General features: G+C 37.3%; 1 long non-coding RNA gene across 1 annotated transcript; it reads right to left on the minus strand.

The window, feature by feature from the left end:
- Positions 1-7,040: 7,040 nt before the first annotated feature.
- Positions 7,041-15,180, minus strand: LOC124293105. The gene is made up of 3 exons (XR_006903021.1): positions 15,086-15,180; positions 7,848-7,987; positions 7,041-7,141 (listed from the first exon to the last, which is right to left on the minus strand). It is a non-coding gene; the product is annotated as an uncharacterized LOC124293105 (long non-coding RNA).
- Positions 15,181-15,753: the final 573 nt, after the last annotated feature.

Raw genomic sequence — 15,753 nt, forward strand, 5'->3', positions numbered from 1 at the left:
ACAGTCGATGACATGCGAATATTAAGGTTTTTTTTTTACTCAATCTGATCATTTGTCACCTTAAGAAAAAAACGAATTAATGTATCACACGTTTCTCATGAAATACCCCATTTGTGATTTTTTATTTTTCACTAAGAAGAAGATTAATCTCACTGAATATTCCAGAATCTGGATTATTTTTCCTACGAATAACCATGAAATAAAATTCAGTATAAAATATAGCTAAGAAGCATATTTTTCTATGGTTTGAAACTTTCCCCTTAAACAGGGAGACTAGGGGAACGAATAAAAAACTGGAAAAATTAAGGAATTTATTTTTCACCATTTGAAACCAATTTGACACGCTCCGTCATGAATTTTTTTTCGATACCGTACAAGGTCCACCCTACTATACATGCAGTCAATTCTTACCAACTTCATTCCGAAACTTTACAATGAGAGCGCTATTTTGGATCAAGCCTAAAACCACTCAACAACAAAATTTCGAAGACGAATTTCTTTTATGCTCCCCAACAGAAATCGGACTCTTTTATTCTAGTCTCCATGCTGTAGAACAGTGTTTTTCCAACTGTAGATCGCGACCCCCAGGGAGGTTACCAAGTTTCACTTTGGGGGTCGCGGTCGCAAGCCAGGTAAAAGAAAAAAGCGCAAACGAAGTTTAGCGAAGGATCCTTTGATTTCAAATATCATTCGAAATCATCGACATAGTTTTATCGTGGACCCGGGAAGTCGCCAGATTTTTTTTACTCGTAAGCGGGTCGCGAATTCAAGAAAATTGAAAAACACTGCTCTAGCAGACGGCTTTCACAACTCCATGGAGGGAGGGAAATCTAGCACTTGACCGACCGATGGGTCAACGACGCGTCACCGCGGCGATACGCCGCAGCTTTATTTACCTCGGGGTCGTTGCCTCCGTTTCGCTGCCGCTCGTCACCCACACCACCTCTGGGCCTCGAGGTCTAAGCCAACCGGCAACGTTTGCACGCAAGTTTCCCCACAAAATCCCAAAGAGAGCATGCGACTAATGGGGGATTTTCACTACGGAAACATTTTCCCCTCAATCTCGCTACCGCAGGGTTTTGATCAATCGCACTCCCGCCTGTGTCTTGCGGGCGGGACACGTACGTATATCTACCCTCTTCCCTCTACGAAAAGACCAGGCGTATTACCGTTTTAACGGGGAACCTTTTTTTTATTTTTTTTTTTCTTATGCCTGAAAAATATTCGTTACCGTCTAATAGTAATCGAAAGTAAAATTTATACGGAGAAAGATCCCGGAATAGAGAGTAAATATTTTTTTTCATCCCCATCGCGACTTCAAAATAAAATGACTACTCTGTGATTATGTACTGCGGGCTTCTTATTTCCACCTAATGACTACTGTTTATTTATTTCGATCAAAAGAAATCCACGCGGTGAAAAATTCAGTATTCTTTAACTTCATCGTAGAAGTAAGAAAAAATTGTTGCATCTAGAGTTTCGACGATTGTAGACACAACAAACACATTTTGATTGATAATCCCATGAAGCCATGTGTTTAAATTTAAACCTAACGAAAAATTAACGCTGCTAGTAATGCGATGCAGCAAATTGCAAGGCAATTTTAACAGTTGTAATATTGTATCATCAACCCACCAGATAATTCCCATACTTACATCTGTCATTACTGGTGAAACAAACCTATGCATTACGTGGTGAATTGTAAATTGTGATTTTTACAACGACAAGAAGGGAGGAAAAAGTTCTTCTTAACCCTCAGAGCGTAGTTCGTGAGTGTCTGGCAGATGTGCGCGACTTTATGACTTTTTCGATCTTGAGGCTTTCGCCATGAATATTCCAAAAGTTAATCAGTCGTTTAACCACGACATAGAATGATCTGCATAAAATACGAGACACGGAATAGGCTACTCGATTTGATACGCAGAGCAGCTGCGACTGTCAGATACATAATAAGATATATTCCATCATACGAGCGGACCATCGAGTTGCACTAATTGTCGATAAAGTGACTTTTTTGGGAGTTGAAAGCACGATTAGCTGTTCAATTACTCGGTTCGTCGAGGTTGCCCTTTTTGTCAACACTGTTTTATTTATCATTTTTATTCGTAACCATGTGCTCGGGGGGCTGCGGTTTCATCAAGTAGAGTCCACGTGATTGAGCAGCTTGAATATTTTGGATCATATCAGGCTCCTCACGTGAGCGCTGTAAACGAGGTCGATAAGACCACGAGTCTGCTGACTCGCGATAGATAAGACCGACAACTTTATTCAGGTTCACTCGAAATTGTCTTCAAAAACAACGGGCTATTTCTATATAATCAACTACGTACTCCATTTCATTAATTATGATTACTATCATGTCGAAATTGACCACTACATTTTTATACCATTGTACTTCAGAGCATAAATTATGATAAGCTCACCAACAGTTCTGATTTTGTAATGAAAAGCAATTCAGATCTGTTAATTGCAGAGGTTTTCTTTTTCATTCAACTCATAGCGATACAAGATAACCGATGACGTCATAGCTTTTCCGATCTGTCGTATAAAGGGTTTTGAAGGCCCACGCAATGCTCTGAATTTCAGTGAACTTACAGTTAGGGGAAGCCTGTAAGATCCAACGAACTTTCATGAAGTTCTGATCACTGAATTTCATTAGGCCCGGTGAAATCATATAAAATTTATTGATGCTACATGTCAAACTTATCACATTTTACAAAGTTTTTGTGAAATGAGATAAAATTTTGAAAGTCCCCGTATATCATTTGAAATTAATGGAATCCGGTAATATGTCGTGGCGTTTTTGAAATCTTAAGAAATGTTTTAAATACCACATCAACGCGAGTAAAAACTGATTTTCCATTTTTTATAGCAACTCAAAAAACTGAGAAAAATAAATCGAGTCCCAACGGTTTCAAATTTAATTCATATCTTTCAAATCGACAATAACGTAAAGTTTTTTTGAATGATACGATTGATCCTGACAACATCAACACAACAACCGTCGCACCTATTGCCTCGATACTGATATTTCTTCTTGTAAAATAATTTTAAATCTAAGTTTTACTGTCCTTTTTTATCTTATTTTCCTTCTGTTACTTGGTGTTCCCTCTTGTCATAGATGTGGTCAATAAATAAATATTCGTTCTGAGGAGGACCATTTCAATTCAACACTCTGAGGTCAAGAAAACACTATTTATCATCGTCAACACTGAATATCACATGTGTGTTTTTTTGAAAAATTGAGTTCATGTTTATTTCTTTGTTCTCGACTGTTGAAGTGATAATATTCCTCTTGGGCCGAAACGTTAACTAAGAAAAGTTTTTCACGCTCTTCACTGACCTACAATTCCAATAGTTCCCGTATATTAACGAGGTCGATATCATGCATCTTTTAAAGTTCCCCACATATATTTCAAAGTATCATTTCGTAGGAGATGAACTCCATTCGTACTAAGCACAGGACTCTGGTTCCTGCTTCCCGACGACCGCACATTCCGTCAGCCATGCGAACGAATGGTATGAGCACCCTAACTGCATGCCTACGGGATCTAGGGTCCGCTCAAGTATTGGAACTACCGAGTATTAGCAACCTCTGCCAAGGATGTAATCTACAGGCCTTCAGATGTGGGTGGGAGTAGAATAATGAAGTGAACTGGGAGGTAAGCTTTTCCAAAGACGGCCTGCATCGCGTTAGTGAAAAAAGACCATGCAAAGTTACCATGAAGCTTCATCGTGAATTGGGTAAGAAATTCAATGTAATACAGTATGATGAGATTTTCGAGCGCCTCTCACCTCAATACGTGGAAAAAGTTTGCCTGAAATTAAAAAGCAATCACTTTTTAAAAATTTTGTGCTTATACTCGAGAGTGTCACTTCACTTTCGAATGATCTTTAGTTTACTTCTCCAAGCAGTCGAAACTCCAAAAGTTGCGAAACAAAGATTTGGTCACCTCGAAATTGCTTCGACACCCTACTACCTTGCATTTCTAGAAATTAATAGTTGATATTTTCTAACACAAGGTCTTGACAAACGAGCAGTAAAGACAGTCAACCTTATGCAGAATCAGAATTGGTCTCGAAAAGTCGGTGATTGCAGGAACTTTGTACAGCTTAAACAATTAGAAACTCTCTCGACCAGATAAGTTACGACATCGGCGTTGAACAAAAAATGGTTTTTTATCGCATCGAATGTGGTTATGAGACCAGCAAGTGGATCAAATTTCTGATGACGGATTGATGAACTCATGATAGTGAGTCAGCGAGTAAGAATTTGTATGTCCAGCCAAATACCCTGTACCATAATATCCATCATCCAATACGGAATGATACCTTTCAAATTTTCCGCAACGATTCTCTAGGCATTAAAATTCTGTCAATCAGAGCTTGCGATCAGGATGAGAGTCTGTAAGATTTTCGAAATCTGAAACTGTTTGAAATCCTTTCACTCGAACCATTGCAGTCGAATAATTATTAATCAAAATACAAGCAAATCGCACGATGCTTTGTGCGTCGTGCGGTTTTCACCTCGCAGACTAAAATTGAACAGAGTGTGGTTAAACGGGTCTGGCGGTATAATACACGGTCGAGCCGGATAAGAATCAGTGCCACGGGCATATTAAAATTTCCATGCGGCTAGCCCCGGCCAATTGAACTGTCACAGGATCTGACATGGGTTCGTTCGGAGCTTTTTCTTACCCAACTTGACGCGTCCATCCTTATCGACAAATGTGAGGTACGACGCTCCTCGATCACGCTGTTCAGCAGACACAGATTATCAAGGACTGTACCACGCGGAGGAGTTCGTTTCCAATAACGAGCAAAAAATCGAATAAGAAGATATTGAACGAAGAAACGCGGAAGGGTGGTTACAAGGGGTTTAATGGGAAAAAAAGTTCTGATACAGCGGAGACGGGGATGGGAATTAGCAGCGTTCTAACATTGATGGTTCATCCGGAAGCTCTCCTGCAGAACCGGCAGGACCCGTGGGTCTTCACCATCAGCCAAAGGTTATATACGACGGATATCCCCCAGCTAGCTACTCGCGAGCACGTATCGAATAAATTATAGGTACCTACCTTCGAGTGCGAGATCTCATCGTGTGCTTTGCTATTAGCAACACTAGCGATATCGTGTACATGCTATGTGCTAAATATACACAGCTACCTACACGTTGGTACATAACATAAGTGGGAACCACCTCCTAGTCGTGGTTCTCTAATCGGTGACGGTGCGTGCGTTCTCAAATTATACCCGGCAAACGATGGTGGTTGCATGACCTGACCGGTACTTTATTTTGTATGATTGAATAATTGTACCCTGGTGAGACCGGAAAACTAGACTGAGAGACCATTTTCAATGGTCACGATTGCTCAAACGCCACTAGTCATCCTATCCAAGAATATGAGAGATGGGTTGATTTGCTACACCTCATGATTATTATGGTAATCATTCTTATTATGGGTACTAGCGCGAAGCTGAACGCCTATTGAATTTATTTTGAATCGTTTTCTTGTTTTTTATTTATTTATTTATTTTTTTAATTTGTTTGATTTCGAGCAGGCAAGTTAATAAATATTACCTTTCAGTAAACTTGCTACTGCAATTTGTTTCATATTTGTATTTGTATTGTAAATACTGTTTTCAGATAAAATTTCTACTGCAATAGGTTTTGTTATTTTTATGTATGATGCGATGACTTTTTGCCACAAAAAACAACTTATATGAAATTTTTTAACTCATCGAGGAACTTCTTTTACGGGTCATCTTCGTTTTTAGACGCGGAAAACGAGTAAAAAATTTCGAAATTGGCATGATGGATGCAATATCTTCATTTCAATGTAAATATTGCTGGATTGACATGAAAATGACAATGAATTATTTATAATTCGACAACTGTAATTTTAATGCTGTCAAAAAATTGAAAATCACAGTCCTACACGGAGAAATTCTGAGATTTGAAACACTTCCATGCAACCTCATTTCAAATCCCACATCGAAATGATTCTCGACAGTGTTGAGCAAATTTGTAATCAGCCAATTAGAAATGAGAAATCATAACTTTAAGTGCAATGAGAAAAAATCAAGATCGGCGGTCGGTCAGAAAACTATACTCAATATCTAACAGGACGATTAGCGTAAAAGAACACGACAATAACAAACTTGTTGATCATTCGTAGCGATATTTGCTTACACAGAGATATGTTATTATTCGACATGATAACGTAGTCTGACAATGGTCTGTAAAGAGAATAGGATTAGCTGATAGATGCATTAACATGTTAAAATAGAACACAAGTACGCATTTATGTTTTTATTGAAGTAAACAGCATAATAACTTACCAATTATATTTATGCCATTACATTTCTTGCAGAGATCACACTCATTTTTATAAATCATGATTAGAAATAAATCTTACGATCGCTGCCATACAAAAGTTACGACAAATTTGCAAAAAATCTGTTTAAAAATGTTTCAAAAAAAAAAAAAAATATCATCTGGTCATCAAATATTAGGGTGGTCCTCAAAAAGCTCATCTTCAACCAGCTCTGCACCCCTCAGATCGGTTCCAAAAAAAATTCGTAAAATTGTTTGATAGTTAGAGATAAATAAAAAGACTCAGCGACGATAGTCGATCGACAACTTTAAGTAATGACTAATGAGTGCGCATTGGGAATAATTACTTACTGATTTTTAATAGAATTACAAATGATTTGTCACTTTTTTTATTTTCAATATTCGAAGAATTTTTCTGCCAAAGTTTACATTGTTTCAGGAGCATCGACGTACAAAGCTACGATTGTTCTTCATTTCCCCGCTACAATGGCAATACTGTTTAAAAGGCACATGTAACATTTCATTTTTCACAGCGATTTTTAATCGTCAGCGATTATTAGTGGCTTCTGCTCAAATTCAAAAGTCAAACTGAATTTATGGTTACAGGTACCCTTTATAATTGAACTAGAATGCTAAGATTTTTTTGAATGCCGGTTAAAATCCAAAAATAATCTTTTTAAGGATCACTCTATTAATTATATTAAACAATGCTACATGCTTTGCTTCGTGTACTGTCAAGCTGATGGCTCTTTCAAAATCAAGCCTGTACCCAAATGCATCGATCGACTTCTGACGTCGGAGATCCTGTAAAACAAGACATAAGACATGATTATGTGACGATTCGTATTGGAAATAGGAGAAGAGATAGAGAGGGACAGAGAGAGACGAGTTTGGGTCGAAAAAGTTCAGTGGATCTACGTAGTTCGATAATATAAGACGTGTCATAACAGTGAGTTGAAGAGTAAATCCTGGCCGGGTAGAAATTTTAAATGAATATAGTACAGAGAATCCAAAGACTTCACTCATAATCTTTTTTATTCATTCTTAAACATCGTCACTGTCTTCTATGTGTATCTATGTATCTGACTCAAAAAAAAACCTCTCTCGTGTCAATTTTATTTTACGGACAATTTTCTCCTCACTCATCGTTTTATCTTTTTATTCATACATATGTGTGTTATTTCTTATTTATTATGTGTTTTCTTTAAACGATCAGGCTAAATTTGTTAGACCTGCGCCAATTAGTGTCCCTTTTATATTGTAACAAGAAAATAAAGCATTCAAGAAAGGGTGGAGAAATAAAAGAAAAATCCAAGTTCCAAGAATTATGTAAAAGACTCAATTTTCCTTGGTGTCTGATTTCATGTGTTTGTATCTTTTGCTGATTTTATTGCGTAGATTGTACAAGAAACTAAAGTCGATACAGTTATTTCGAAAATTGCTTTCCAATCTCGTATGAGTTGTAATTTGAGAAAATGAGATTCAGAGAATCATGTGCAACAGCGCTTACTTGGAGCCCTTGCCGGATTCATTTTGTGTCATTTGAACGTCCAAACTGTGTTGAAGCCATTAAGCGAATAATTTGCAGATCTTCATCATGTTCTGTCTATACCTGGCACAGCAGACCCCTTGAAGGGTAAGGTACCTCATCTAGAAAATTAGAAACAAAGCTTCATTACACTTTCGTGGAAGCACGGCTATTACAAGCTACAGTACAATGTTACATAGCACATAACATTTTTTACTCATTACATATAATATATGCGAATAAACTGTAATCTAAGCTTTTTTACGATTAGTTTCATGCGTTACTTCAATTCATATGATAATTATGGGATAATTAAGAAAACCGATTGTACTCGAAATTCAGAGCTAGTGTATTATTGAAAATGCTGATGTTGCCATATTTTCCATAGCAATTTCTCATTCAATATTAATATTAATAAAATTTCTCACATCCGTTTCCTACCTGCTGTTTATAATCAACTCACACAGCGGCAAATTTGGCGCACACTCGTGTTGCTGGTATTTTTCCCTCAAAGGCTGTGATTCCAATCTTCTGATTTATGATGGAAATAAATATGTATGACATCTTACATTGTAGTAGGTGAACACAGTTTGTAATTTTCAGCTTATAAGTGAATCAACGTCTGACCTCGTACATTAACATAAGTAATCAAGCATAGCTTTCGCACAATATCTTATCTTGTTGCAGATAGTATAAATCAATCGCTACGAATTTACTCGTATCAGACGCTTTTACAATATCAATTACAATAATGTGCATCGATTGCTATCTTTTCCTTCGTAAAATTAAAAAATAATCACTTATTGTTATTGGTGACATAATTAATTATTGCACGATGGAGCTTAGAGAATATAAAATCAACATATATACGTATTACATTATTTCGCATGGTAAATGATTATATGAAAGTAGATAACGAATATGCGACAGTTCTCATTTCTCATGGCGTAATTCCACCTGAGAGTCCAAAATGAACTATTCTCGACAGAACAGTTACATTGCAGGTTTTTACCTGATTTGCATAGCTTCAAATCGGCCAGTTAGATTTTGCGATGCATATTTGTAATAATATTTGTGGTTCAACTTTCCAGGTAAAGTAGCAATCCAAGATTGCGCCGTTGTAAAGAAGCTTTGATGAAACTGTTTTTTTTTCATATTGTGGAGTCGTACGAGAACTATTACCGAAATCATAGTTGGCCAACGTACAACGTACACGTTTCCTAAGGTGACACCTTGCTATGACAAAATTGATCGCTTCTGTAAACTTCAATAGTCACCATACTCTTCGGAGTCAATAAGATGAAAGCACAATAGTGTCTTTTCGCAATGTGCAATTGACTTTGGACCTGGTAAAAGTAAGGATGAGTCTCATTCATTCTGCCAGAGATTTTCTAGTCGAGGATTCTGCGAACATCTCCAAGTTTTCGTTCGATGGCGTGCTCTAGAGTAACATCCCTGACATTGAAAGGGCATTTGATCTCGACAACACCATAATCGTCCAGCAATCCATCAGGTGACGCATCCAAATATACGTGTTCTGAATTAATGAAGAGACTGCAAGGAGTGACTGTAACTCCTTCGGTTTCTTCAAATTGTTGAAGATCTTTCAGCTCGCTCTACTTGTCATACTGCAAAGCAGGAAGAGGTATTTTTTGCGGATACACAATCGTTTTGACTGTGTTGGCTGAGAGTGTGGTTGGTCTCATGCGGCAAACCTTTCCAAAATATGATGCTGTGAGTAGTTTTTTCATTAGAGATTTCCATTCTCCGCTATCACCTTGGACTCTTGTTCAAACTTCAACGAGGTTTCGTTCTGCCTGCTGTTCTGCCAATTTTTCAAAACCCAAACAAACTTGCGCTTTGAACGCAGCATCGAAAAGATCGGATCGCTGACAATTTCGACCATAGTCTCGTTCTGAACGAGACTTTATTTCAGAGGATCTTGCTGACATGTGCTTGTGTTTAGGTTCTATGTGTCTCATCTCGTCCTTTTCCAGCCGTTTAGGATTTTCTGCTTTACGTTGTAGATGTAATTCGTGAATCAGGGAAGTTGGATTATTTACCATCGCAGTACTCAACTTTGATTACGACTCATGTGTGTTGAATTATAAGACAGCCCCAGCGTATCGTGCAATGTAAAAATTTCTTCTTCCAAAATGAATACACTTTCCTTCGATGAACTTGCCGACGATGGCATTGTAGCTTTCGACAGTGTGACTGGTGACATTGTACAGCAAACTCTCGGTATGCCAACTTAGTAGTGTAATTATATTAAATATGTATAAACAGTTTCAAATATTTTGTTAGAATACTTACATGAACATTTCAGCTCCGATTTATCATATCGGTCAAAAGTCAAAGGCGAGTCGCTTGACACTCCGAGCTGCTTGCAGTGGCTCGACCCGTGTCATTCTGACGAACAGTACCACGGTATTATATCATTAAATTTTCGCGATGTAAAATATTAGTATATACAGCTTAACCAACAACGGAGTTGCAAAGAACCTATTTACTCTGTTGTTTCGTTGTGGGTGGAATAGATTACAGTGGTATCTAAGTACTATGAATCGTTGAACAACCGAGAGTGTGCACATAAGTGCGTGTGTCAGCTGTCAACGGAATGTTGTATAATAATTTTTTCGTTACTTTAGTGTTCAGTAGGTAGTGTCAGAAAAACAAAAGAAATGAATATCATTGACTCTTAAGTGCTATATCAATACGATTGATGCACGGAGAGTCGGAGTATTCCAATTCTAATGTTTCCTAATCGTCAAAATTATCAGTTCAATCAAGAATTTTCAACGACTTTACGACTAGATATATGACATACACTTTTTCATGTATGTAGATATATATTGAGTGATAAATACGATTGCCCATCTTGTATAATTGACCCGTCGAACCGTAAAATGCTATGAGTATAAACAACATTAAACAACGATGGCGGTATGCTGTTTACCCATTGTAATGATTCAAATATACCTGTTAAATGGAGACAACGAGAGCTGATGAGAGTTTGATCCATGGAGTGGGACACGTGGTATGTTTCTTCCCCAATTTTGACTATCCTCATTAGAAGCGGATCTCTTGGTCGACGACTTTCTTCGAAGTACAAGGTACGGAGGTTCAAGTCTCGGTAATAGAACATCAGATACCGAAGATCGACTAATGTGTTGTAAGAGCAAAGTTGCATCAAGATAGACATTTCAAACCCAAAAAGTAAAAACTCCAAAAACTATGTCTAAATTGGAGAGAGACTATTTAAAAGCAAGAAACAAAATAAAGTGAAATCCCAGAGTCAAGTGTATGGATGAAAAGACAATTATTTACAATTTTAATAATATACACCCTTTTCAAGAATTCACACATGGAATAAATGAATGATGGAATGGATGAACGAATGAATCTTAATCTTAAGAACGGCTCGTGTTTTATACATAGATAAATAAAAGAATGAAAGAAATTGTGCTATGTTCGTCGTACCTTATAAAACAGACGTAAAGTTTATTCGTTAATTTATTAAATAAATTTAAATTCGAAAAATTCTTATACCATGCTGTTTACAATCTTTCTGTAATTTTTCTTCGTATATTCGTATAAATAGTGTTTTTGCGAAACTATGAACGGCATTGCTCTCCAAAAGGTAACCCGAAACAATGTGCCAAAAATTGACGTGGGTATGGTGGAAAAGTTTTTCAATAAAAACGATGATCCCGCCGGAGTTGTAAGATGTGGAGTAAAGGCAGAAAGCGAAGGACAAGAGTTGGAATGTACAAAAAAACTAGGCTCTCATCAAAGAACACATGTCGCAAACAATCCATTAAATGAGTTATCGTACAAGTATTTGCTGGCCTCGGTGACTCCTTTTTCGGCCTTGTTATCCCGAAAAGTTGATTGTATTGTATTCTGGGGGAGCTGGTCACGGGTTTGTTCTTGTTCGGTTTCTGTTCATTCATTTATCATCATAGGGGTTAGAAATTTTTGTGGCACACAATGTCAGATATGAGGTTGGCAGATTATTACTTAAACGCAATTCGTGGTTTGATACATTCTTCCAGTAATTACTTAGAGTAGAAACATATATGAAATGTGTAGTGATGTTTTACGTAATCTGGTTTTCTGTCTGTCCTGAAAATTAAAACATTCTTTCTAAATTTTAGACTCTCACAGCTTCGACAGACGCTGAATTGATGTGATATGCGCATGGACACCTGATTTTTGCAAATATGAACGACCGAACGCAGGATCAAACACCAGCATCGAGACCATTTACTTGAAATTAGTTGAAAATTACTGTAAATTCCTGGAAATCAATTGGGAATCAGTTACATGCTGAACATCTTCAAACGTTTAGGAACCACTTGAAGACTAGTGGAATTCAAACTGTTTTTGAAGGATGGGCATCACCAGAAAATCATCATGCATCATATCATACATCATACATCATACATCATACATCATACACCATATATCATACATCATACATCATACATAGTATCAAAGTTCGAAACCAAAGTTTGGGTGTTCTGATGTTCAGAAAGTGACGTCACCCAAAATTTTTTCTCTCTTGACGTCATCAATCTATAGTAATCGTCAACGACCAAAATCAGCTAGCCGAATTCCTCAGTCCGGAAACAACCGCGCAGTAGAGAGGACGTACGGGAATCGCGCTCCACAGATTTCAAGTACCGGGTTCTCTCTGCGCTTCGGGTTCGCTTCTTGGTGCAACTCGACTTCCAGGACAAGTGCTCCGTAGTTCTGGTTGTCCAGGTTCTTGACCTGATGACTTTTGACCTTCCGGACTAATTTTCAAGTTCACAAGTTTGATTATTGAAAACGTCATGTTTTGTACTATCAAACGAATATACATGCTTCAGATAAAATTCTGAATCGGAAAAAAAACCTAACGACCACGATCAACAAATTGCAATTGGTGAGTAGTTGGCATAGTAGACATAGGAATACATACTATAACGTCGTTCAATTAGAGCTAAAATTGCTGTGTTTCGCGTTTCAAATCTTTTAGCATTTAGCTGATTGTTCTGTGATATTTTTTGACGAAATTTATTGTCGTAAAATTACAATACGTTATACTTACATGCATGTGTAAACGTGATTTGTAGCATTATATAGAAAAAACCGTACCGGCAGATTCGGTTTGCGTTACATGCACAAAGAAAGTGTTCATTCTGTATACTGTGAAGCAAATACCAGAATTTTTTGGGGAGTCATCGCGCCCCAGTCTCCCTTACAACTATGTCATCTGGTAAAACACTGATAACGAGTAAGTTAAAGCAAGTCGCTTATAAATCGTTGATAATTTCAAAGCGTGTGGCTTCTTCGATCACCATCGTAGAATCTGTCAACAGATTTCGTCATACAACTTCAAGGTGCATCAAAAGTAGTTCTATAATATAACTTTAGGACAATTCGAAACTTTTAGACATTCAGAATTCGAAGTCAAGTCTTTCGGCAAAATTATAGTGTTACCAATTCAACAGCAAAGTTTCATGTGTGTTTATTTTCATGTAATGACATGTTAGTCACTTGAAAGTAAAAGTCAACAAGATTCAAGATAATTCTAACATGTTCACTCTTAATCTTGTGTAGCTTTCAACGATTAAGTTTTGTATTATGTGACGTTTGTCGACCAAACTTTTTATTTCATAGAGCCTGATCTATAAATGAGATTTACCTAGAGTTCCGATGATAAACTTCAGCTAAAAACTCAATTCGGTATTGATATCCAGATTCTATGATAAATATTTGAATAGTTACGGAAACTTGGGTAGCTTCAAACTCTGCAAATAAGCTCGATCGATCAAAACTTCAAGTATATAAAGCGATATACATAGCCCTGAGCTCATTGTATCGAACATAGTCAGGTGGATAAAGTCGAACGAACAAAGTATATCTTGCCAATTGTAATTGATCTTCCGGGATACAAGGCACATAAAACTTCGACCAAACAAAGCCAGCAATACGAATCTCAGCACAAATTTATAAATTTCAAGAAAGAACTGTTTTGATATAATACAAAAAATATAACTGGTCACAGTGCAAGTGTCATTTTTGTGACACTGATTCAATTCCTGTAATATAACGAAAAAAAGTGATGTTCACGTGTCTCATAGTCATAGGTTCAGAAGTAAGTAAAAATATACAAATTAGTCAAAATTATTATACTACATTAAATTGGTGTCATGAACAGCTGAGCTCTCGGTAAGGCTAGATACTGAGTTAGTAGTCTTGCGAATCGTAAGTTTATGGTCATGCAATCGGGTAAACTTGGTTTGACAACACAGGCCCGCAAAAAAAAAGTGTCTGAACTCGGCATGTAAAGCATGTTTTCTTACGTACTTCCGGACCGATTTTCAGTAAATGGCTGTTGAAGGTGAGAAAATTCCGAAAATCAGATGTAAACACCTAATCTACAATTTAAATTTAATTTTTAATCTAATTTTTATTTAATTTAAATTTAATTTAAATTTATAGTCGTGTAGAATGAACTGCCAACCTAAATTTGGTTTATTTACTTTGTGTAATAATCGTTTATTGTGAATTGAAGCAAGTTTCTGCATCACAAAGTAACTGTTTTATGATTTCACTCTCAATTTTTTACTGCCTAACGAACTGTTCTTTTAGTCATTTAATTGTAGCAACAAATACATAAGTATATACACTAGTAATTACATACTTTAAAATTTGTCTCAGATATAAATTGTGGCAAAACACCCTGTCCACAATCCAGTGGCAAAAACTGAAAGGCGTCCAGGGGCAAAATTCGAGTATTAATTTTACTTTTATTCGAGCGCCAGGTCGGGTGCAATTTTCCTTACCTAGCCCCGAACCAAACTAGGATATACCGGGTAATTCGGACCAAGGTTCATAGATCGACGAGTAGACAAGGGAAGGTCTTCGCGTGGTCACCATTTTTATTCCAATTTGTGAACAGAGTGTAGGTCTCATACTACAGTCTGACAATGCAATCGCCATTTTTATTCCTACGGAAAATTCCTCATGTGAAGACCTTCCCTTGCCTACTCGTCTATTTGTGGACCGTGACTCTGACTTCCGGCTCGAGTGTTGTGTGTTCGCGGACTGCCGCACGGCTACCGAAGCGTGGTTGTCTGTGATAAACTCAAGGAAGGAGGAGCGGGAACCGACAAAAAAACCCTTGACCAACGAAAAATTTTGAACCTCGATATCACTTTCATCACCTTTGGATGTGATTCAATCCAAGTAAATCACAGGCTAGTCTTGTTGCTAGTAATCACTCGACTCACACACTCAGACTCTCACATTATACGCTCACACCTGACAATGGCTCGCCTCTAAACACTGGATGTTATGATCTGATTTCCGAGTTAACCGGTCAAAGGACTCAAAGGTATCTCACAGGCCGTTCCCCTCTCGGTCACTCTCTTATGGAGGTACGTGGAATCAAATATTCAAAATTCTCCCCTCGCGTTGCAAAATGTAACCTGTAAATATTAGGGTGTATCGAAAAACAGGTTTTTTCGAACTTCGACATGGACTAGTGTGGGAAATTTTGGACTTGACAAAAAAATAAAGTTATTCCAAGGAGAATATTTTTGGGTTATATTTTCAGCTCTAGCACACGGTTTTAAATTTGGGATTTTCTTTAATACAGCCAAATGTTCCTGAATATAGTGAGGAAAACAAGGAAAGTCAATACTGGCATATTTATTTTCCGAGTTCGATGGATTTATTACACCTTACTACGCCTTGGATTGTATGAACCTTTGTTGTATGTACCTTGGAACGGTATTCCCATACACAAAAGAGCTATTTTGAAAGATTTTTATTTTTTTATCGTTCATTTTTTCCTACTCGTTATAGATCGCAAGGAGCGAGATGAGAGGAA

Source organism: Neodiprion lecontei, chromosome 1 (genome assembly GCF_021901455.1).
Source record: "Neodiprion lecontei isolate iyNeoLeco1 chromosome 1, iyNeoLeco1.1, whole genome shotgun sequence".
Lineage (NCBI taxonomy): Eukaryota > Metazoa > Arthropoda > Insecta > Hymenoptera > Diprionidae > Neodiprion > Neodiprion lecontei.